At 31.5% G+C, this 22581-nt stretch overlaps 1 pseudogene; it reads left to right on the top strand.

Moving 5' to 3' along the window:
- Positions 1-1639: 1639 nt before the first annotated feature.
- On the top strand, positions 1640-5419 carry LOC146724885 (uncharacterized; annotated as a pseudogene).
- The last annotated feature ends 17162 nt before the right edge of the window (positions 5420-22581 follow it).

Here is a 22581-nt window from a genome sequence, read left to right as displayed (position 1 = left end):
TAATCTTCGCACTAAAATTTCTCAAAATTCAAAAGTTTAAGACAAAAATGTTTCAGATAAAAGTTGTATGGTTTCAAGGGGGACATGAGATGGTGTCATTGATTTGACCTTGAATAGCCATTTGAAGGTTACGTGACGGTCAACTTCAATTTCTTAAATGGAACACTATATTTTTTCTTGCATACTTTTGTAGCTGACTTCAAGATCTTTCCAAAACACTACAATAAAATATTTTTTCATTACGTATTTTTCGAGTTATTAAGGCTGCAAATTTGCAGTATTTTGACATAAAATACAAAATATCTTGGGAAATATTCATTTTTCGATTATCATACCTTAATACTTTTATGCACAGAATAATGAGATGAATCAGTTGGTGTAAAGAAAACACAGTTGACTTTAAAAAAAAGATGAAAATTGCAATAAGCAGTTAGATAATTTTTATTTAAAACAACTATGTGTTTTCTTTACACCAATTGATTCGTCTCATTATTCTGTGCATAAAAGTATTAAGGTATGATAATCGAAAAATGAATATTTCCCAAGATATTTTGTATTTTATGTCAAAATACTGCAAATTTGCAGCCTTAATAACTCGAAAAATACTTCATGAAAAAACATTTGATTATAATGTTTTGGAAAGATCTTGAAGTCAGCTACAAAAGTATGCAAGAAAAAATATAGTGTTCCATTTAAGAAATTGAAGTTGACCTTCACGTAACCTTCAAATGGCTATTCAAGGTCAAATCAATGACACCATCTCATGTCCCCCTTGAAACCATACAACTTTTATCTGAAACATTTTTGTCTTAAACTTTTGGATTTTGAGAAATTTTAGTGGAAAGATTAAAATGGCCTACCCTGTATATATATATATTTGTATGTATGTATGTATGTATGTATGTAGGTGTAATTTTATAATAACATTCAAATAGACGTTTAAAATGCAATTTTTATTTTTATTTTTAATTTTTAATTTTAATTTTTTTTTTATTAAAATGCAATTCTCAAATTTTTTTATCTGAAAGATAATGCAATCCTTTGTTTATTTTTTCATGTATAATTGATAATTATTATTATAGTTTTTATAGTAGTTAGTGCCAGAGGTGGTCTATTCGTGTGCTGGTTTAAAAAATAATTCCAGAGGCGATCTATTCGTGTGCTGGTTGTTTTAAAACTGTAATTCTAGAGGCGATCTATTCGTGTGCTGGTTGTTTTAAAAAATAATTCCAGAGGCGATCTATTCGTGTGCTGGTTGTTTCACAAAATATTCATATCAAATGCGGTTAGCATGTGATCTTTGGTTTAGTAAAAAATATGACATTTATGTTGTCAAACAATTTTTAATAATAATTATTATTTCTATTATAAATCAACGATTTGAGATTTTACAAACAAAGGATTGCACTTATTTTTCAGAGACGTTTTTAAATATTAAAAAAGTTATTCTTAAATATATAGTAAAATATATTGTTAGGAAGTATGTGTGTTACATGTGGCATTTTATTTCTTGGCATAAAATTTTGTAATGTAACAATCTATTTTTCTTTGCAGGAGACAGACATTGAAGGCCCAAGAAGCTAACTCCAAGATGACCAAGGGTACTGACGACGAATGCATGTACGACTTTGGATAAGCAATGGGATCACCCAACATGGATTCAAAAATCAGTACCCAGGTAATGCAATGCTTGGAGTCAAATAAAGGTATGTATAATCAAAATGACAATTGCGATAATAATTCTTTTATTATTGATAAAACAGCCCTTCTAGACCATTCCTATATACAGGTGAATTTGTCTAAAGGCCGTCGCATTGTTGACAATTGCGATGATAACAATTTTCTTGTTATTGATAACGAAGCCCTTCCAGACAATTCTTGTATACAAGAAAACTTGCCTGAAGGCCGTCGCATTGTCGATGACAATTGCGATGATAACAATTCTCTTGTTATTGTCAACGAAGCCCTTCCAGACAATTCTTGTATACAAGAAGATTTACCTGAAGGCAATCGCATTGTCGATATTTCTTATATGTTGAATGAACTTCAGAGATCATTCAATAATTATATGAAAAAAATAGAGTGCCAATTAAAAGATTGGAAGGTGATAACGACTCAAAGCAAAGGCCAAGAGGAAAATGATTCTAGGAATAACACATATAAGAATACTAGCAATGAATCCATCGATTTTCAAAAATTGGTGGAATTGTTCTCCGATACGATGGATTCAAAAGTTAGTATTCAAAAAGTGCAATGCGTGGAGTCAATTTCAGAAATAGATGTGTGTAATGAAAATGTCGAACTTTGCGAAGATAATTATTTTGTTATCGAGAATAGCCCTCTGGATATAAATCGTATCCAGGAAAGCATGCCTCAAGGGCGTCGTATTGTCGACATTTCTCATATGTGGAATGAACTTCAGGGGTCATTTGATAATCATATGAGAGGAATAGAGTGCCAATTTAAAGATTGGAAAGTCATAAAAACTAAAACCGAAGGCCAAGAGGAAAATGACTCTAGGAATAGCACATATAAGAATACTAGCAATGAATCTATCGATTTTCAAAAATCGCTGGAATCGGATTCCGATACAATAGATTCTAAAGTTAGTACTCAGAAAGTGCAATGCCTGGATTCAATTTCTGAAACAGATATTTGTAATGAAGATGTCGAACTTTATGAAGATAATTATTTTGTTATCGAGAATGGCCCTCTGGATATAAATCGTATCCAGGAAAGCTTGCCTGAAGGCCGTCGCATTGTCGACTTTTCTCATGTATGGAAAGAACTCCAGAGATTATTCAAAAATCATATGAGAGGAATAGAGTGCCAATTTCAAGATTGGAAACTCATAAAAACTAAAACCGAAAAGTTTAAGACGCATTTTACTTTCAAGTGCCAAATGTGCAATACTGAAGCCGAATTCTGGTCAGAACCCAAAGATCCGAAAATATTAAGCATTGATATGGCTGTTGCAGTAGGAACTATTACAGTGGGTATTGGCTATGCCCAATTAGAAGAGTTGTGTGCAGCTATGAATATTCAATGTATGTCCGATAAAAGTTATATTCAAAATTGAGATATGTTAGTAGACGAGTTTGAGAAAACAGCCATGGAAAATATGAAAATGGCTGGCCAAACTGAAAAGCAACTGGCTCTCGAAAGGAACGATGTTATAAACGGTATTCCGTACATAACTGTAATAGCTGATGGTAGTTGGAGTAAAAGATCGTACGGCCACGTCTACGATTCTCTTTCCGGCGTTGGTACTTTAATTGGTTACCACACGAAAAAAGTTTTTTTTGTCGGTATCCGCAATAAATATTGCACGATATGCGATGTAGCGGAACGAAACGGAATCGAACCAAAAAACCATAAATGCTATAAAAATTTTGATCGTAACGCAAGCTCCACAAGAATGGAGAGCGATGCCATTGCAGAAGGCTTTAAAAGTAGTTTGGAAATGCATGGATTAATTTTTAGAACAGTTATTGCCGATGGCGATAGCAGTGTCTATCAGGCCATCATTGATAGCAGACCATATCGGAAACCAATGGTGACCGTGAAAAAAATAGAATGCACCAATCATTTGCTTCGCAATCTATGCAAAAAGCTGCAGGCTGTAGCAGGAACAACTCAGCCAAAAATGCATAGAAAGCGCAGTTTTGTCCAGCTACGAAATGTTGTAAAAAACAATATTATGAATATACGAACAGAAGTGATAGAAGCAATTGATTTACGAAATAAACAAGAGCAACCTCACCATGATAAAGCTAGAGAATTACAAAAAGATATATTAAACATTCCTAGTCATATATTTGGTGAACATAAACGATGTAAGGGACGCGGTCGTATATGTGACCTTAATGAAACGAAAAAAAATTATGTACCGTTTCTCAAGTTACACGATCTTTACCAAAGAGTAAAGAAGGCTATCATATATTTAAGCGCTTATTCCGACGGTTTGTTGTACAAATACACCAACAATCCTGTAGAGTTGTTCAATTCGATAATCTGCAAAGAAATTGCTGGTAAGCGCATTAATTTTAGTAACCGAGGCTCTTACAATGCTAGAGTTGCGGGGGCAGTTTTGCAATATAATTCGAAACAAGGTCTTACGGAAATGCATAAAAGCATGGATAAAAATGTTCCTCCTACTGTCGAGATTCTGGAAAAGCGACGACAAATTAAAGTTGCAAAAACTAAAGAATCTCGGAAAATGAATAAACGGCAAAAATGTAAAAGGAAGTCAAGAACAAATTGTCATTACGGTCCGCAATCACAAAAACCTGATCTTCTACCCGAGGTTTTTGAACAACTTTGACAAAATCATTTGGAAAAGTTGTTTGAAAATGGGAAAAATTGGAGACAAATTGAACGTAATACAATAGAGCAAAGTGATTCAGATTTGTGGCATTCACTGAGACAGGAACTGTTGACGGCGTCTAATTTTAGAATTGTATGTCGCATGAGACCGACAACGTCTTGCGCCGCAACCGTACAAAACATTTTATTTCCTCCCTCTATTGATACTGCGGCTATGAAATATGGTCGCGAAATGGAAAAAATTGCGAGAAAAGATTTGGCCGTAACATTAAAGGAGATAAAAATTTGCGGATTATTTATTGATATTAAAAATCCGTGTTTGGGTGCTTCTCCAGACGGACTCATAGATGAAGATGGTCTGGTAGAAATAAAATGTCCTTTATCTGCTGAGCACTTAACAGCGGAAGAAACCATAAAAATATTGCCTCATTTGAAAGGCATCTTTGATAAGAAAAATCCAGATAAGATGAATCAAAATCACCGATTTTTCTATTCAAGGCCAGTTAAATATAACGCAGCGAGATTATTGTATTTTCGCTGTGTGGACGCCAAAAAGCTTGAAAATAGTACGTGTTAATAGGGACACTGTATTTTAGAGTAATCAAATGCTGCCCTTTTTAACACGTTTCTATTACGATTACATGCTTCCGGAAATCTTGGACAGTCGGCATAATCGACATATGCCAATTAGAAATCCAAGCTATATAGTAGAAGCTCAACAAGAAGTAGCTAAAAAAAGAAAACGAACGAGTCTTCCACAGTGTAATGTAGAAGATAAAAATATTGCCAAAAAAAGAAATGTATCGAATCAAATATTTTATCAATGGAAGCAACTATAACTGCTTTGAATGCACAACAAGATGATTGCATCGTAGTTAGTTACTCAAAAAATACAGAACTAACAGAATGCGATATGGCAAAGCAAAAAGAATTTTTAGATAATTGGGTTGCTCCTTTTGATTCAATAAAGGAAAATGTATTACCTTTAGATAGTCAAATAAATGACGAATTATTGGACCAATTTTTGCGCGTCATAAAAGAGAATTCTTGTTTTGAGACACAAGTGTGCAATATTTGGAATATCCTCATATAATTGAAGCAAGTTGTAACGACAAAAGCTTACAAATTATTGGAGGAAATTGCAGTAATCACTGGCGATGTATTTCTTTTGACGGCACCAAGCTTCGAGTGTACGACAGTCTATCTGGCTGTACATACGAAACATTGAAGGCTAAAGAAAAAAATTACATTCATCGCCGTTATCCACAAATAAATAAAAATAATATAATATTTGAAAACGTTCAAACTCAACCTGATGGTATATGTTGTGGAATCTTTGCTGCCGCATTTGCTACAACTATAGCTTTAGGAGGAAATCCTTGTAATGAGACATATTCTGCTGATGTTAAACGTATGAGACATTTCTTAAAAATTATAGCAGAAAATAAACTGTCGCCTTTTCCTAACTAATAAAAATTTATCATTATACTAGAAATGTGTAATTGTAATAAATATTGTTGCAAAAAAGTGTCTAATACAAATGTCTTATTTGCAAAAATCAGAGAGACGAAAAAAATACATATATTATGGTTGCGTTCTCACGGGAATGGGCGATGGAGGGGCCCATTTCATTCTATATATGCATAAAAATGTTTTGTATATTATATAATATTCTGTTATATTATATAAAAATATACAGCTGGTTGTTTGAATATATTTGCTATTTTCTCAATTATTGATAAAAGGAGAAAAGCGAATTGTGCGTACTGCATACATTGTAATTTATAGAAAATTACAAGTAATATCAATATACGTATCATACACGTATGTGTATACATGTATGTGTATATGTATTTGTATATATGTATGCATCTATGCATGCATTTATATATGTAAAAAATATATACATAACAATGTAAAATTAATACCTAATCAAACCATCACATACCAATGCTCAAGCTCGTATGACAATAAAAACAATGATAAATTATTAAATTAAGGCCATGTGTAACGAGCAATACGATATTATTTTATTATTGAGAAGAAAATTCTTAATTTGAAATAAAAATTACACAAACGTTTCGAGCTCTACTTGCTCCTCTTCAGTGCGCAAAAAAATAGTGATAATAAATAACGATAATAAATAAATACATAAAATTCTAATAAAAAATCCGCAATACATAGTCAAAATAAGTTATATAGTTAAGTCATAGTTAAAACGCAAAATAAATTTACAATGAATTAAAACCATTAAAATAGTTCAACAAAGTAAGAACCCAATTAGAAGCAGAATGATTCGTCCGGTTATTCATAAAATATATTAGAATTATTAATAAAAACTCGGAGTGACACTTATACATTACTCCAAACGAACCACTTATCGTTATTTGACGAAAGTCCCTCGATCTGGCAATGATTATGTTCATCCTCTCCAAATTATTTGATATTTGTTAACTGAATTTAAAGAATTTATTCAATTGTAAAATAGGATTCCACTAATGTGTATGTGAAAAAGATTAAAAATTATAAATTAAACTAAATACTAAAATATTGAACCTTTATGCTTACAAATTGTTCCGAATAACTTGAGATGACAATGCTTCTAATTGTTGTTGGCCTTATTGTTAGTACTTGACTGTTGTCTAGTCTTTTAAAAAGTCGAATAAATAGGTGTCAGATCTCACAAAATAAACATTTACATAAGTCTAAAAATTCGATATTTCTTCTAGAATGTCGAAATACGCGTTGTTAAGCAATTCGGTGTCTGTGTTATTATTTATACCATGCCTTTGTTCCTTGATGTGTATCATTTCCGAGATAAGTCTTTTATAATAATTAGATTCAATATCAAGTATTTTAACGTTATCCCAATCAAAAGCATGTTTTTTATCTATAATATGTTCAGAGACCACAGAATGCTTGGAGGAATCAAATTTGATATTATTCATATGCTCTTTTAGTCTAGTGCGTAATTTTCTTTTGGTTTGCCCAACATACGAAGCTTCACAATCCTTACAATTAATTTTGTAGACAACATTATTATTATTGTTATGCACGTTTTTGTCCTTGTGGACTTTAATTAATTTGTTAAGATTCCGATAGATCTTGCAATAGAAAGTGTGAGCAATAGATGGAATTATATCAATACACATACATTAATTCCAAAAAATGAATTCATTTCCATGGTTAAATTTATATTGTCGTCAACATACTTCACATTCAATGACATTGTATACAAGCAAGTTTATGGCACACCTATGGGTTCCCCGTTATCGCCAATAATTGCTAATATTGTTATGCAAGATCTTGAAGAATCAATAATTAATGAATTGGACATTGGTATTGGAATATATTATAGATATGTAGACGACATTATTATGGTGGCACCAAAGAATAAAATTGATAGCGTATTGAATAAGTTTAATAGTTACAATCAACGACTACAATTTACGATTGAATACGAAATTAATAGAAGCATAAATTTTCTAGATTTAAACATTAAAATAATAGACAACATCATACACTTAGATTGGTTTCAAAAAAAGACATGTTCAGGTAGAGTACTATCTTTTTTATCGAGTCACCTTATGTGCCATAAAATAGGAGTAATTTATAATCTTATTAATAGGGCATTGTTATTATCTCATCCCATATATCATAAGAAAAATTTAGAACTGTGTATTAAAATATTATTGGACAACGGTTACCCTATTCATTTAATCTTTAAAGAAATAAATAAGAGAATAAGAGTTTTAAACAATGGTCAGTTTAACAACAATAGAAAAAAAGAAATTGCAGAAGATAATAGCAAGAAAAAATTTTTCGTCATTCCATACATTAATAACATTTCTGAGACAATAGCATCGACAATAAAAAAATCAGATTTCAGAGTAGGATACCGTTGTCTAAATAATCTTAACAAATTAATTAAAGTCCACAAGGACAAAAACGTGCATAACAATAATAATAATGTTGTCTACAAAATTAATTGTAAGGATTGTGAAGCTTCGTATGTTGGGCAAACCAAAAGAAAATTACGCACTAGACTAAAAGAGCATATGAATAATATTAAATTTGATTCCTCCAAGCATTCTGTGGTCTCTGAACATATTATAGATAAAAAACATGCTTTTGATTGGGATAACGTTAAAATACTTGATATTGAATCTAATTATTATAAAAGACTTATCTCGGAAATGATACACATCAAGGAACAAAGGCATGGTATAAATAATAACACAGACACCGAATTGCTTAACAACGCGTATTTCGACATTCTAGAAGAAATATCGAATTTTTAGACTTATGTAAATGTTTATTTTGTGAGATCTGACACCTATTTATTCGACTTTTTAAAAGACTAGACAACAGTCAAGTACTAACAATAAGGCCAACAACAATTAGAAGCATTGTCATCTCAAGTTATTCGGAACAATTTGTAAGCATAAAGGTTCAATATTTTAGTATTTAGTTTAATTTATAATTTTTAATCTTTTTCACATACACATTAGTGGAATCCTATTTTACAATTGAATAAATTCTTTAAATTCAGTTAACAAATATCAAATAATTTGGAGAGGATGAACATAATCATTGCCAGATCGAGGGACTTTCGTCAAATAACGATAAGTGGTTCGTTTGGAGTAATGTATAAGTGTCACTCCGAGTTTTTATTAATAATTCTAATATATTTTATGAATAACCGGACGAATCATTCTGCTTCTAATTGGGTTCTTACTTTGTTGAACTATTTTAATGGTTTTAATTCATTGTAAATTTATTTTGCGTTTTAACTATGACTTAACTATATAACTTATTTTGACTATGTATTGCGGATTTTTTATTAGAATTTTATGTATTTATTTATTATCGTTATTTATTATCACTATTTTTTTGCGCACTGAAGAGGAGCAAGTAGAGCTCGAAACGTTTGTGTAATTTTTATTTCAAATTAAGAATTTTCTTCTCAATAATAAAATAATATCGTATTGCTCGTTACACATGGCCTTAATTTAATAATTTATCATTGTAATATATACATATATATACATGTATATAAATGCATATATCCATGCATAAACATATATATAATATGTACATGGTGATTCAAAAGTCTGGCAATGGCCAATTATATCAGAAATAAGTGGTCTTATGAAAAATTACTAAAGATGTTGACTTTGACCTAAGTGTCAAATTTTGAGATCATTTATAGGTCAACTTAATTTTTTAAATTGAAATCCTTTATTTTTTATTAGATATTCTTGTAGCTTATCTCGACAGCTTTCCAAAGCATTATAATAAAACATTTTTTCATGAAGTACTTTTTGAATTATAAAGATTCAGAGCAATTGTTTGACATACAATTATATCTTTGTAAAATATTTAGTTTTACGTTATCATACTTTTTATTTTTATGCACAGAATAATGAGACCAATTTGGTGTAAAGAAAATGCACCCAGCAAACACAAAATATAACTGCTATGTTACATGTATATAATACTATATAACGTGCATGTTACATGTAACATATACGGTAATTTCTCACTCATAGATGTAACATTTGTAATATGACATATGTTATTTTTATATTGTAATTACATTCCAGATAGCATCAATATTATAGGATGCCGAAAGATAATCTTTCGCTAAGTCACTATTCTATCTAGGATATAATTACAATAAATAATAGAATCCATAAGTGGGAAATTACAACTAACGTGTATGTTACATGTTACATGCACGTTAATTACGTGTTATATAGCAATTATAATGTTGTTTGCTGGGCAGTTGCTTCTTGAAAATTACATACGTCTTTTGCAACTGTGTTTTCTTTGCACCTATTGATTGGTCTCATTATTCTGTGCATAAAAAGTATAAATATATAACGAAAATTGAATGTTTTACAAGATATTGTCAATTTTATAAATTTACTTCAAACCTTTATAACTCAATAAATACATCAAAAAATATTTTATTAGTGTTTTGTAAAATTCTCGAGATAAGCTACAAGAATATCTAATAAAAATAGGGGGTTTTGTTTAATAAAAATTGACCTTGAAATGACCTCTAAATTTGACCCCTACGTCAAAGTCAAGGTCACCATAAAATATCTTATTTTTCCTAGAAACAATTTTTATATATAACAATATAAAATTATATAGAAATATACAAAATTATACATATACAATAATTGCAAAATTATATATAAAATATGTCTATATATAATTAGATACAAGAGCTTTTTATATACATATAATTATATAAATTTATATATATATGTATATATATATATATATATATATAATAAATAAGTATTCACATATATAAATATATATAATGTTTCATATATAACTTGACATGAGATTATACATGAACTTTATAATTTATATATAAATAAATTTAATTATATATAAAATGAACATATTTCACATATAATTATGTATAATTATACAATTATTTTATATAATTATATATAAAAAATTTTTCCCGGGTTGAACCCTGCAATTTTTATATTTTATTCATAAGACCACTATTTCTTGAACATAATTGACCGTTGCCGGACTTTTGAACCACCTTGTATATATATATATATATATATATATGGTAGATTGTATATTTCCTTTGAAAAATACATGAAAATATGCATGGAATTAAATCTCTTGTAGAGATTATTCCAATTTTAAATCTTGATCGTGACCAAGTAAAATTTAGTGCCTTGTGCACAGATTTTTAAATTCTAATGAAAAATTTTAGTTTCGTTGAGATAACGCACTGTCATCCGCGATTTGGCTCTTATTGCCTGTTTGACACTCAATTTATATTTATATTTTTATTACAGAGCCTTGTTAAATTCTTAAATATATATATATATATATATATATATACAGGGTTTACCAAAAGTGTGGCAACCCCTAAATATCTCGGAAAATATACGTTTTACAGAAAAGTGTTTCCAACAAAAGTTGTAGGGTTTAAAAAGATCCACATACTGATTCTATCAGATTGGCCTTGGATGGCGTCGTCAAGGTCAGGTCAAGGTCACGTTGATTTTTTTAAATGGTAACCCCCTACATTTGATTGCATATTCTTATAGCTTAATTCGAGAGCTTTCCAAAACACTATAATAATGTTCATTTTTATTACGTACTTTGCGAGTTATGAGGGTTTAACGTTAGAGTACCGCCGGTTTTAACATTATTCAAGGTATACCACATGGAGGTTACTCGCTCGGATTTGGATCTGTTGTGTGTGTGATCCAGTCAACTATAAGGCAAGATCGGTCGTGGATCCAGCCAACTAGGACAAGATCGGTCGTGGATCCAGTCAGCAAAAGCAAAGACCCAACTGAAACCATATCTGATCGAAGTTTTCACCTGTTATTGCTTGTATTGCCGAAAGTATCTGATTCCTCAACATATCCTCATATTTCGCTGAAGTCAAATTACCAAAAAAACTGCTCCATAAAACGTGTATAAAACATCTCGTTAGTTCCTTTATTTACCGCTATGTGACGCACGATACATGCAGTCTAACTCGCATTTAACATTCAACTAAGAATGTATAAAGCTATCAAAGAACGAGCACCTTCTAACTGCAGCTTTGAGCAAGCAGAAATTAATTGTTATCGTCCAAATACAACGTACGATTAATTAAAATTAAACGTTTTAAAAATGGCTCGCGAGTTGTCGGAACGTGAAAGAATCACTATCCTCATGATGCGTGGATGGGGTGATAACGAAAGATCGTTCTCTGATGTCGTTTGATTATTTAATGACACGTATCCGAACCGTCGAATTAATAAGTCCACTGTGTTAAGAACAATAGAACGTTTTAGACAAACTGGTAGCGTAAGAAATCGCTCTAAGTCAGGAAGATCATTGTCTGCAACCGACGAAGAAAAACAACTTGATGTTCTGCAGACATTTGTTGAAGATCCCAATTCTAGTGTTCCGAGAGTCGCTCAAACTCACGATATTGCTCCCATGTCGGTTTGGAGAATTTTAAAGAAGAATAAGTTCCATCCATATAAATTGCAATACGTTCAAGAATTGCAAAACGGAGATGAGGAGCGTCGTATACGTTTCTGTGAAAGAATGATGGCGCTAATAGATGTCCGGCCCATCTTCCCTTATCAAATTGTTTTTACAGACGAGGCAACTTTCACCTTAACGGGAGAAGTTAATAATCTAAATTTTCGTTTCTGGTCAGATGAGAATCCACATTGGGTGCGGGAAACTCACACACAATATCCACAAAAAATAAATGTATGGTGCGGAATAATAGATGGCTATTTAATAGGGCCGTTTTTTTTGAAGAAAATTTGAACGCTCAAAGGTATGAGAGATTACTTGTAGATCAAATAATTCCAGCTATACAGAATACTTTTCCAAATAATTTTCTAGAAATATGGTTTCAGCATGATGGAGCTCCTGCTCATTTTGGTGCAGGACCACGTCGTATATTAAATGAGACTTTTCCGCTACGATGGATAGGAAGAAGGAACAGAAATGAGGGAGGAGAGGATTGGCCACCTCGGTCACCAGATCTAATTCCTCTTGATTATTATCTATGGGGATACCTGAAGAGTAAGGTTTACAGAACAAAACCTAAAACCATTAACGAATTGATACAGCGAATAAGGGATGAAATGGCTTTGATACCTTTTGAAACGAATCGTAAAGCCATTTCTACATTCTACCAAAGATTAGCATATTGTCAGGAAGTCAATGGCAGCCACTTTCAGCATTTACTTTAACACATTAAAACACATCTGCAATTGTCTGGTGCAACCTAACCTAATCTCTGTATACACGCACCGCACGCACGCACACGCATTTCGAACAATTATTATGATAAATAAGCATCCACAAATTTGTTTACTATGTTTACTATGTCGTAATTACTTTCCAGGTCTTTAAATGCTCCATTGTAATTTGGTTGGGTCTTTGCTTTTGCTGACTGGATCCACGACCGATCTTGTCCTAGTTGGCTGGATCCACGACCGATCTTGCCTTATAGTTGACTGGATCACACACACAACAGATGCAAATCCGAGCGAGTAACCTCCATGTGGTATACCTTGAATAATGTTAAAACCGGCGGTACTCTAACGTTAAACCCTCATAACTCGCAAAGTACGTAATAAAAATGAACATTATTATAGTGCTTTGGAAAGCTCTTGAATTAAGCTATAAGAATATGCAATCAAATGTAGGGGGTGCCATTTAAAAAAATCAATGTGACCTTGATCTGATCTTGACGACGCCATCCAAGGTCAATCTGATAGAATCAGTATGTGGATCTTTTTAAACCCTACAACTTTTGTTGGAAACACTTTTCTGTAAAACGTATATTTTCCGAGATATTTAGGGGTTGCCACACTTTTGGTAAACCCTGTATACATATATATATATATATATATATATATATATATATATATGTAGAATAAACAAATAAATATGAAAAATCCAATTTACCACTTCTGTAAAAAATATGCGAAATACTGTACAGTGTCCATTTTTCAGTATCAACCGTCTCCCCTGTTCTCAAAGCTTTATCAAATTTATTTTGATCTTTATAAGGAGGCCAAAAAACTTCCTTTTTCAAAGGTGTGAGCCATACACTGTTAACAGCAGCTACACCACCGCCGTGTTTCTGATCAAATTCTACAACAACATAAGCCATACTTATTTTTGAATTATTTTGCCTGCAAAGACAAAGAATAATATAATGTATATGTATATATATATATATTTTTTATGTATTACAAGATTAGAGAGGTATTTTAATAAACTCACCTGTACGCTTTAAATCTTCTATCAAATTTATTACAATGTTAATGTAAATATTTTTACTCGTATTTCTTATTGATATAACTACAGATAATAATATATGTAAAATTGTAGGTTAGACTTTAATATCACAATTTGTACATTAATATATACACGCGTCTGTATATTGAAAATTAACTTTTTCACGCACAGAAATGATACCAATAATAAAATGATACCAATAATAAAATTCTATAATTTATATAGAAACAAATTTGTATTAAACAGTTTTATATGCAAAGGTGAAAGTAAGTATACTCACCGGTAAGTACGATCTCAAAACAAAAAGCAAATCCTTAATAATAATGGACGAAGAACCTGATCCTATTAATAACAGTGCACATGTAAGAAAAATAAGTAAGTTTGATTTGGCTAAATTATATTTTCTCCTTATTTTGTGTTTAAAAAACACAGATACACAAAACTTTCAACCGGTTCCAGAATTACTTTTATTGCGCACGTGTTACATTTCTCACTTTCCCGCTATTACCACAGTGTATACTGTAGGTTTGTTCGCGTCGCATGCCCCAACTTGCTTCTTTTTACTTCAATGTGCTCGTATTGGTCCAATTCGAGGAGCGCACCAATACGAGCGCATTGGAGTAAGAAGGAGCATGTTGGGGCATGCGACGCGAACAAACCTTGTGCTATTGCACTGTCACGCAATTTATCGTGTCCAATCCAAAACTCAGAAGCGTGCCTGCGCTTTACGTTCGCGCTACTCAATTCAAATGTATTCTAAACGGCGGCATCAATGGAGTTCTTCTTATCATACACTCAGACAGATATCATTTGTTACGATAAGTACGTGATAGGGTAGGATTCTATTAATGCTGTTAGATATGAAATTTCCATACTTTTGGAATTGCAAACGCAGTAATTAATATTGTTCGAAAATCGAACGTTTAAAAATCTGAAAAATAAAAGCATAAGACCACACGCATTCAAAATATAATATTCATGCATTGCTTTCATGCCTTATGCATCATGCGATATAGATTAATAAAAATACATTATATACAATTAGTGCTCGGCCGCGAGAGTATACGGATATTCCGCGCCTTCGAAACATAAGTGCTTAAATCACCTAACAATAAACTGTAAACACCTCGGTCGCGCGAGAGGAGACAAATAATAGTTCGTATAATAACAAAAATGAAATCGAGCTCAGGAGTAAACAATTACAACAAATGTTCTTTCGCCCTCAACCTACCGATAGAATAATAAAAATGTTCGCGAATATTCCAGAAAATAGGGCCTATATAAATCTCCTCTCTCGTGACCGCGGCGCTCTTTCCGATAGCTTGTCGTCGCGAACAGAGTGTGTTTCTATTTTGCAAAAAAGATCGCTTGTCTTTTTTGCTCTTTCACTACCGTTGCTTGCGGACATATCAGTACTTTAATTTTGACTCGGCTTTTTTCTCGGTTAATGTACTTGCGGATAATCTCGACTCGGCTATCTATTGGCAAATTCTGTGCGGTTTAATAATTGTAATTTTGTGTTGATAGTTTAAATATATTCTTTATATTAACGATACGTGTGCTGTGATTGCGGTGCTTCTCTGTCTTCTCGCTTCCGACCTTTCTATCCTGCTTTCCGTCGCGCACAAATATAATAAAGCAATATATTAATAATGAAGCAATATATTTTTCATTACCTTATTTTTTACTTTTATCATTCTATATTTGTGTTTGAATGTCTTTATACATATTAATCTCTTCACTTATGGTATAACTATCACATTATTATCACATCGATAATTACTGTAAGTAAAAAGTTTAAAAGTGGAACGAACAAAATCTGTTTTAATTTAAAAAACAATTTTTTAATAAAAATAAAATTATAAATAATAAATTTGATCTTAAAAAGACGTCTAATTCACGTCTTTTTATAACGTCATAATTTCGTCTACAATAGGACGTTAAATACACGTCATGACGTCTTGGACGAAATATGACCGAAAATTGACGTCAATATGACCATGTGTGCTACCTGGGACTTTGCCTTCTTCATTTCGTTTGCAATTTTTATTTAGTTCCGGCATAAGTTACTGCTTATAGCGGTAAAAAAGACTGCATGTTTATTGATGTTTTTTTATTTACCAGTTTTGTTATTTATGTTTCTTTTATTTAACAGTTTAAATGTTACTACATTGACATATAATTAAGTTACATAGTTTTATGTGATGTTATATGATTTAAAAGTCTAGAAATATTATTTTATTTTTGCAATATGTGTTCAAGAGTAATACATCACATGACAAAAGTTTCTTTGCTTATTGATATTGTTTTTTTAATTTAAATGTTTTGGTGTTAATAAACATTCATAGATATAGCAATAGGAAGCCAGTCTATTATTTATATCTGTTTATAACAGAACATATTTAAGTTTTATGTTATTTAATTAACAACAATGTGATTGCTGTAACCACACAATTCTTATATAGATTGCATCCTAGTCCAAATATTTTAGTTATTTGTAGCTTTTGTATGTACATCTGAGAGGGTTTTTAAAATTTTTTCTGTGTATTGACTCTTAGGCTTGAATTCATAGTTGTTTCTCAAATCTCAAGATTTAAGAATTTCTTAAAGGATCCTATTCAAGCAATGAAATGGTCGTATAGCATCATATTATTGGTTGAATAGGATCTTTTAAGATGTTCTTAAATCTTGAGATTTGAGGAAAGATTATGAATTCAATTTTTTATGAGGTAGCATATCACTTAAGTTATGCTCATATTTTTTTAAATAACTTTCCATGTAATTGCATACTTAATTTAGTTTGTATTGAAGTGATACGTGATTTTGCTTACATTCCATTAGCAAAGCGATTGTAGTTATTTAGATTTTCGCGAGACTGAAATATATATCTGTTTGCATGCAATATTAAATTAGCCTAAAGTACAAACTATAACTATATGTAATCACGTTCTTAATTATATAAATAAGCAATTTTATTACTTTGTTATAATTTTTTTATTTAAAACTTGTCTATGTACATTGTATAAACATAAAAATACATTTATATATGTATATTTTTATTCACTGTGTGTTACCATTTCTTTGCCTAATTGTTTTCATTCCCAAGTCTCATTCTTAATTCGTTCATTATTCTTTCTCTTTTCTGGTTACTAGAATCTATACCTGCTAATATATCAGGAACATTATTCTCTTTATTTGGACAAACAACGACATCTATAATGTCATTTTGCATTATGCAAATGTTGTGCATTACACAGCATGCAATAATAAATTGTGGTACCTTCATAACATCAGAAGTAGACAGTCAAGTAAAATCCGAAATCGCATTTTTAAAAGCCCAAAGGCTCTTTCAATGGCCATGCGAGTTGATAATAAGCAATAATTGAAGTTCTTTTGTCTTGCAGTAAGGTGTCCATTATCTCTAAACGGTACAATAAAATGTGGGTGAAGTGTATAAGCTGCATCTCCAAGAAGGTGAGAGCCTTGAGGAAAATACTCATGCGGCTTCTGGATGAGCTCAACTATAGGAGAGTTCCTAAACACTCGTGCGTCATGTACAGAGCCTACATGCCGGTTGTGTAACAATGAGTAAACAGACTTCTAGCATCACACACAGCTTGAAGATGAATAACATGATCATTTTTTCTGCAAATATAAGAAGCTGCATCTTTTTTAGAAGCTCGTATCTTTATAAAAGAACCATCAATGGCCCCAATTACGCCCGGAAAATTTTTTACTTTTTTAAATTCTTTAATCACATGAGCAGTTTCTTCTCCTCTTGGCCATTTTATAAAATTTGGTGCTAGACTGTGGAAGGCGTAACTTACACGTCTCACAGCACGCCATGCAGTAGCTTTTCCTACTTTAAACTTGACGCACATAAATCTGAACACAGAATAATAGAGATTAGGTTGGAATCTTACTTAACGTTTGTTACTATTAGATAGCAATTGATTGTCAAAGAAACTATCTTAAGGCACATTCAATCTTTTGCAGGAAATAGAAAGAAAAATAATAAAATACATGCCAATATGAATCTGGAGTAGCCATAAACTATAATATAATCAAAAGCTGCTTCTCTGGAAAAATTTGTTTCCTTTCATAAGCGTTTATTGCATTCAAAGTTGGTCTTACAAACGTCAAAATTAGTTGAAACGTCTCTGAAAACATTCTGCAACATAATCCAAAATCAGACATGATTTGCATTTATTAGCCATTGACGAAAAACATTTGCACAAACCTAAAATGTTCTTTAAAATTATTCTGGAGTACCTTGGTATAACTCATTCAATATAATCAGACAATTTTTCTGTCTGAGAAATTTCACCTCGCGTCTCATTTACCATTAGTGTGGCAAACAATAGACATTTCATTTCCTTTATCAGACTCTTCTTCACTGCTAGATGATAAAGAGATTTCGTAATGAAAATCTTTATTAATCTGATTGGAAATAATAAAGACACCACGAAGAGATATCACCCGCCATTTTTTTAAAAGTGCGCATAAGTCCGTTCCGTTTTTCTATGCGCAATAAGGGTGCGATCCCATGATACAAAAATCGACGTGCAGAACAGAGAATGCGTGAATTGAACAGCCAATCAGCGCTCTTTCGCATTTTTCTGTACCTTTTCCGTACGCGTTTGCGTATATGCATTGCGTTACTCTAGCTAACCTACAAAGTTAGAATTGAAAGTGTCCTTTGACGGGTTCAGACGTGTTTTTTTCTGAAAAATTGTTTTCCTTTGTTCCATTATACAGTAATTTAGAACTTCTTGTAATTTCTTTGTTTTAATAGCGTCTTGCAACATTAATAATTTGTTATCCATCTTTGCTTCAAAACTCTAGACACATCAATAATAATGACGTATAATTTGGCGTGCCCTGAAAAATTATTAAAAATGCGTCATAGAATTCAAAAACAATTTTTGTAATAATATAATTTTAAATTAAATTTATTTAATACTGTTGCAATAATATTTATTTCAACATTTTAAATATTATACTTAAATAAATTATACTTAAATAAAATTAACAAATATTACTGTTTCGATGAAATACTTATTTTTTTATTTATAAAATGGTAGTAATTTAATCAACCAACTCTGGCTATTTAATGATCTTTATTTAATATTCACGACGTTTCGGCCATGGGTTTCGGCCCTTATCAAGTGCTACAAATTATAATAATGACAATTATTAGAAAATTAAAAAAACTAATTAAAAAGTAACCAAGTAACTGTAATAAAACAATAAATATTTCCACACATTAATATGTAACCTACCTAAAACACAACTTTCTATATAGAAACTTAATTTCTGATCTTAGAATGTGACATGATATAATGTGAAACTATTAACTGCATTATTGTGTCGGTTTCAAGCTCTTTATATACTCATTACTTCGATCAAACTAAACGACCTTTGTTAGTTTACCGTAAACAATATTTAGATTATCCGTGTCTTTTTGTACAAGTAAATTGATTGTGTTGTCAAATTTTTTGATAAAAAATATCTCCGCGATTTCTCTTTTCCGTACATATTTCTCATGATGTAAAATTTCAGGAGCGGACCAATCAAAATCATGACCATTATCCAATTTATGATTACTAATGACTGAATAATTACTATTGTGTACCTTAATGTTATTAAAATGTTCTTTTATGCGTGTGCCTAATTGTCGTTTAGTCTGACTGACGTATGATGAGGAACAATTTGCGCAGTTAATTTTGTATACAACTCCTGTTTTTTCTTTTAAAGGTAAAGGATCTTTGACACGTTTAATTAGTGTATTCAATTTTTTCGGTATACAATAAACGCTTTGCATACCCGTAGATTGCAATAATCTCGAAACGTCTTCACTTAGTTCTTTGACGTACGGTAAGTTTATGATGCGGTCAAATTATTCACTAACTATATTATCATTGTCAACATTGCGATCGTCGTTATTTCGTGTCTCAAGTAATTTTAGCCTATTTTTTACAAACTTATTAACCACATTCGACGGAAAACCATTGTTCATCAGTATCGATTTAACTTTAGCGATGTTTGCTGGATGAAAACTGTTGTCCGATAATAAAATCGCATGATCGACCAGACTAAAAATGGTATTCTTTTTGTATTTAAAGGGATGGTTTGAATAATAATTGATATATCTACCCGAACAAGTGGGTTTCATAAACCAATTAGTTAATAGAATACCATTTTTTCTCATCACAGTAGTGTTCAAAAAATTAATCGAGTCGTTACTTTCAATTTTATGAGTAAATTTTAATCTAGGATGGTAATCATTAAAAACCGACAAAATTTCATCAACACCTTCGCATGGGATAATTGTGAAAATATCATCCACATATCTGCAGAACAACGAGGTTTTGAAACTCAATCTTTCTAGGCAATTAGTATCTAAATCATCTATTACGATATCCGCTAATATGGGTGAGAGCGGAGATCCCATAGGACTGCCAAAATCTGTTCATAATACTGTCCATTAAAAACCAAAACTAGTAGAGTCTAATATGAACTCAATCACATATAAAAATTGGGAAAGATTGAATTTCGTATTGGTTTGAAATGTCCATCCAACGCTTTTTTACGCCGCTGATTACTAACTCTTTCGGAATATTTGTAAACAGAGAGGTAACGTCTAATGACACTAGTAATTCGTCCTTAGTAATCACTCTGTTCCCAATACTCTCGACAAAGGACCAACCATCCTTAACAAAAGATCCCGGTTTTCTTAATCGAATTAACAAGTATATTATGGATGTAATTAGAAGATTATCCAACGGACTCCATAATGAAGACACTATATATTCGCAAGGACAATCGATTTTGTGGTGGATTTTCGGTAACCCCGTAACATTCGTGGTAAGTTTCCCGTTAGTTAAGTTTAAAAATTAAATAAGTAGTCAGGGTCTTCATTCTTTTATCGAGCCAAGACTTATGAGAGAATGCTTTTATTATTTAATTTTAACAGTTTTTTATTTGATTTTTTTTGTCAAATTAAAAAAAGGGACACGGTATCTAAAATTTTTTACGAAACTAATAAAGGTTTTTTTAGTTTATCGAAGTAATATTAAATAAAAAAGTTTTGGCCCGGGGGGCCAAAATACAGTTATATATAGTTTCAATTATATCATGTCACTTTAAAGATCAAAATTTAGTTTCTATTTATAAATTTGTTTTTTTTAGGAAAGTTATTTTAATGTTTTGGAAATATATTTTTTTTTTAATTAAAGGTTTTGTTCCTTTTTAAAAATTTTTTTTAATTTTTTTAATAATTGTCTTTATTTATAATTTTTTAAGCAGGGGTAAGGGCCAAAACCCAGGGCCCCCGAAACGTGTGAAATTAAATAAAGATATAAATACCCCGAGTTGTTGATTAAATTTTTTTTTTTAATATCATCCGGTAACCTAGAGATTTTTACATCTTTTTTAAAATTTTGATTTTTTTCCGAAACGCCCCTTATTTTCATGTCCTTTTTACGCACCCCGGGGGCCCAGGCACAGAAATTTACCCTTGGGTTTTCAAAGGGGCTCTTTGCGTTTTTATTTTTTGGGGTTTCTTTGGGGTTTTTTGCCTTCCCACGATTTCTTCTCCTTTTTTGTTGGGGTAGATTTAAAGGGGGGATGAAAAAAATTTTTCTTTGTCGGAAATTGGGGCACCAAGAGGGAAGAAAACAAGAGGGCAGAGCACTTGTAGATCAGCTTAATAGACAGATCGCCAAAGGTCGGATGAAGGAGAACCGGCATTCTCACCCGATTTTAGCGCCAAACCGTGTACTCGTAGTGCATGCCGTACTATTAATCGTTCCAAGAAAAAAGCACTCGTTGGACTTTTCTGTTTGGGATTTATAGATTTCACTTTTCGTAGGGGTTCGGGGGGATCGAAAAGGACAGAATTTCATGATGTATAAATAAAAATAAAATAAAAAATTTTAAACCCGACAATATATATATATATATTAATATTTTATTTTTATATAGGGAAAAGGAGAGATTTTTTCAAAATTTATAAAAAAATTTTTTAAATTTACAATTTTTATCATAAAAGTGCATGTATTTAAAAATGTGCGTGCGTGCGTTGTATTGTATTAAAATTTTTAAATTTTTAAGAACATAATATTAGTAAAAAAATTATAGTAACTATTTCAAAATGAATTATTAAAATAAATTAAATATTTTAAAAAAAACAAATTAAAGAAAGTAAAATAAGAAATGTCCCCACGGTGGATGTCGTAGCGGTTTTGAGGCGGCCGGACGACCGAGGTTGCGAGGCCCGCCCGGGGGGGGTACGGCGGGTAGACAGACTTCTGCCAAAAAATTTTTAAATGTAAATTAAAAATATACGTAAAAATACATGAATTTAAATCGCCAGATCCAAGCGCGAAAAATTAATTCTTTTGGAACTTATCTCTTGGTTTGAGATTACAAGTTCCATAT

The sequence above is a fragment of the Nylanderia fulva genome, unplaced genomic scaffold, assembly GCF_048542155.1.
Source record: "Nylanderia fulva isolate GAGA-0341 unplaced genomic scaffold, ASM4854215v1 Scaffold1119, whole genome shotgun sequence".
Classification (NCBI taxonomy): Eukaryota; Metazoa; Arthropoda; class Insecta; order Hymenoptera; family Formicidae; genus Nylanderia; species Nylanderia fulva.
The sequence above is the reverse complement of the archived record's forward strand: the minus strand, read 5'-3'. Positions and strand labels throughout refer to the sequence as shown.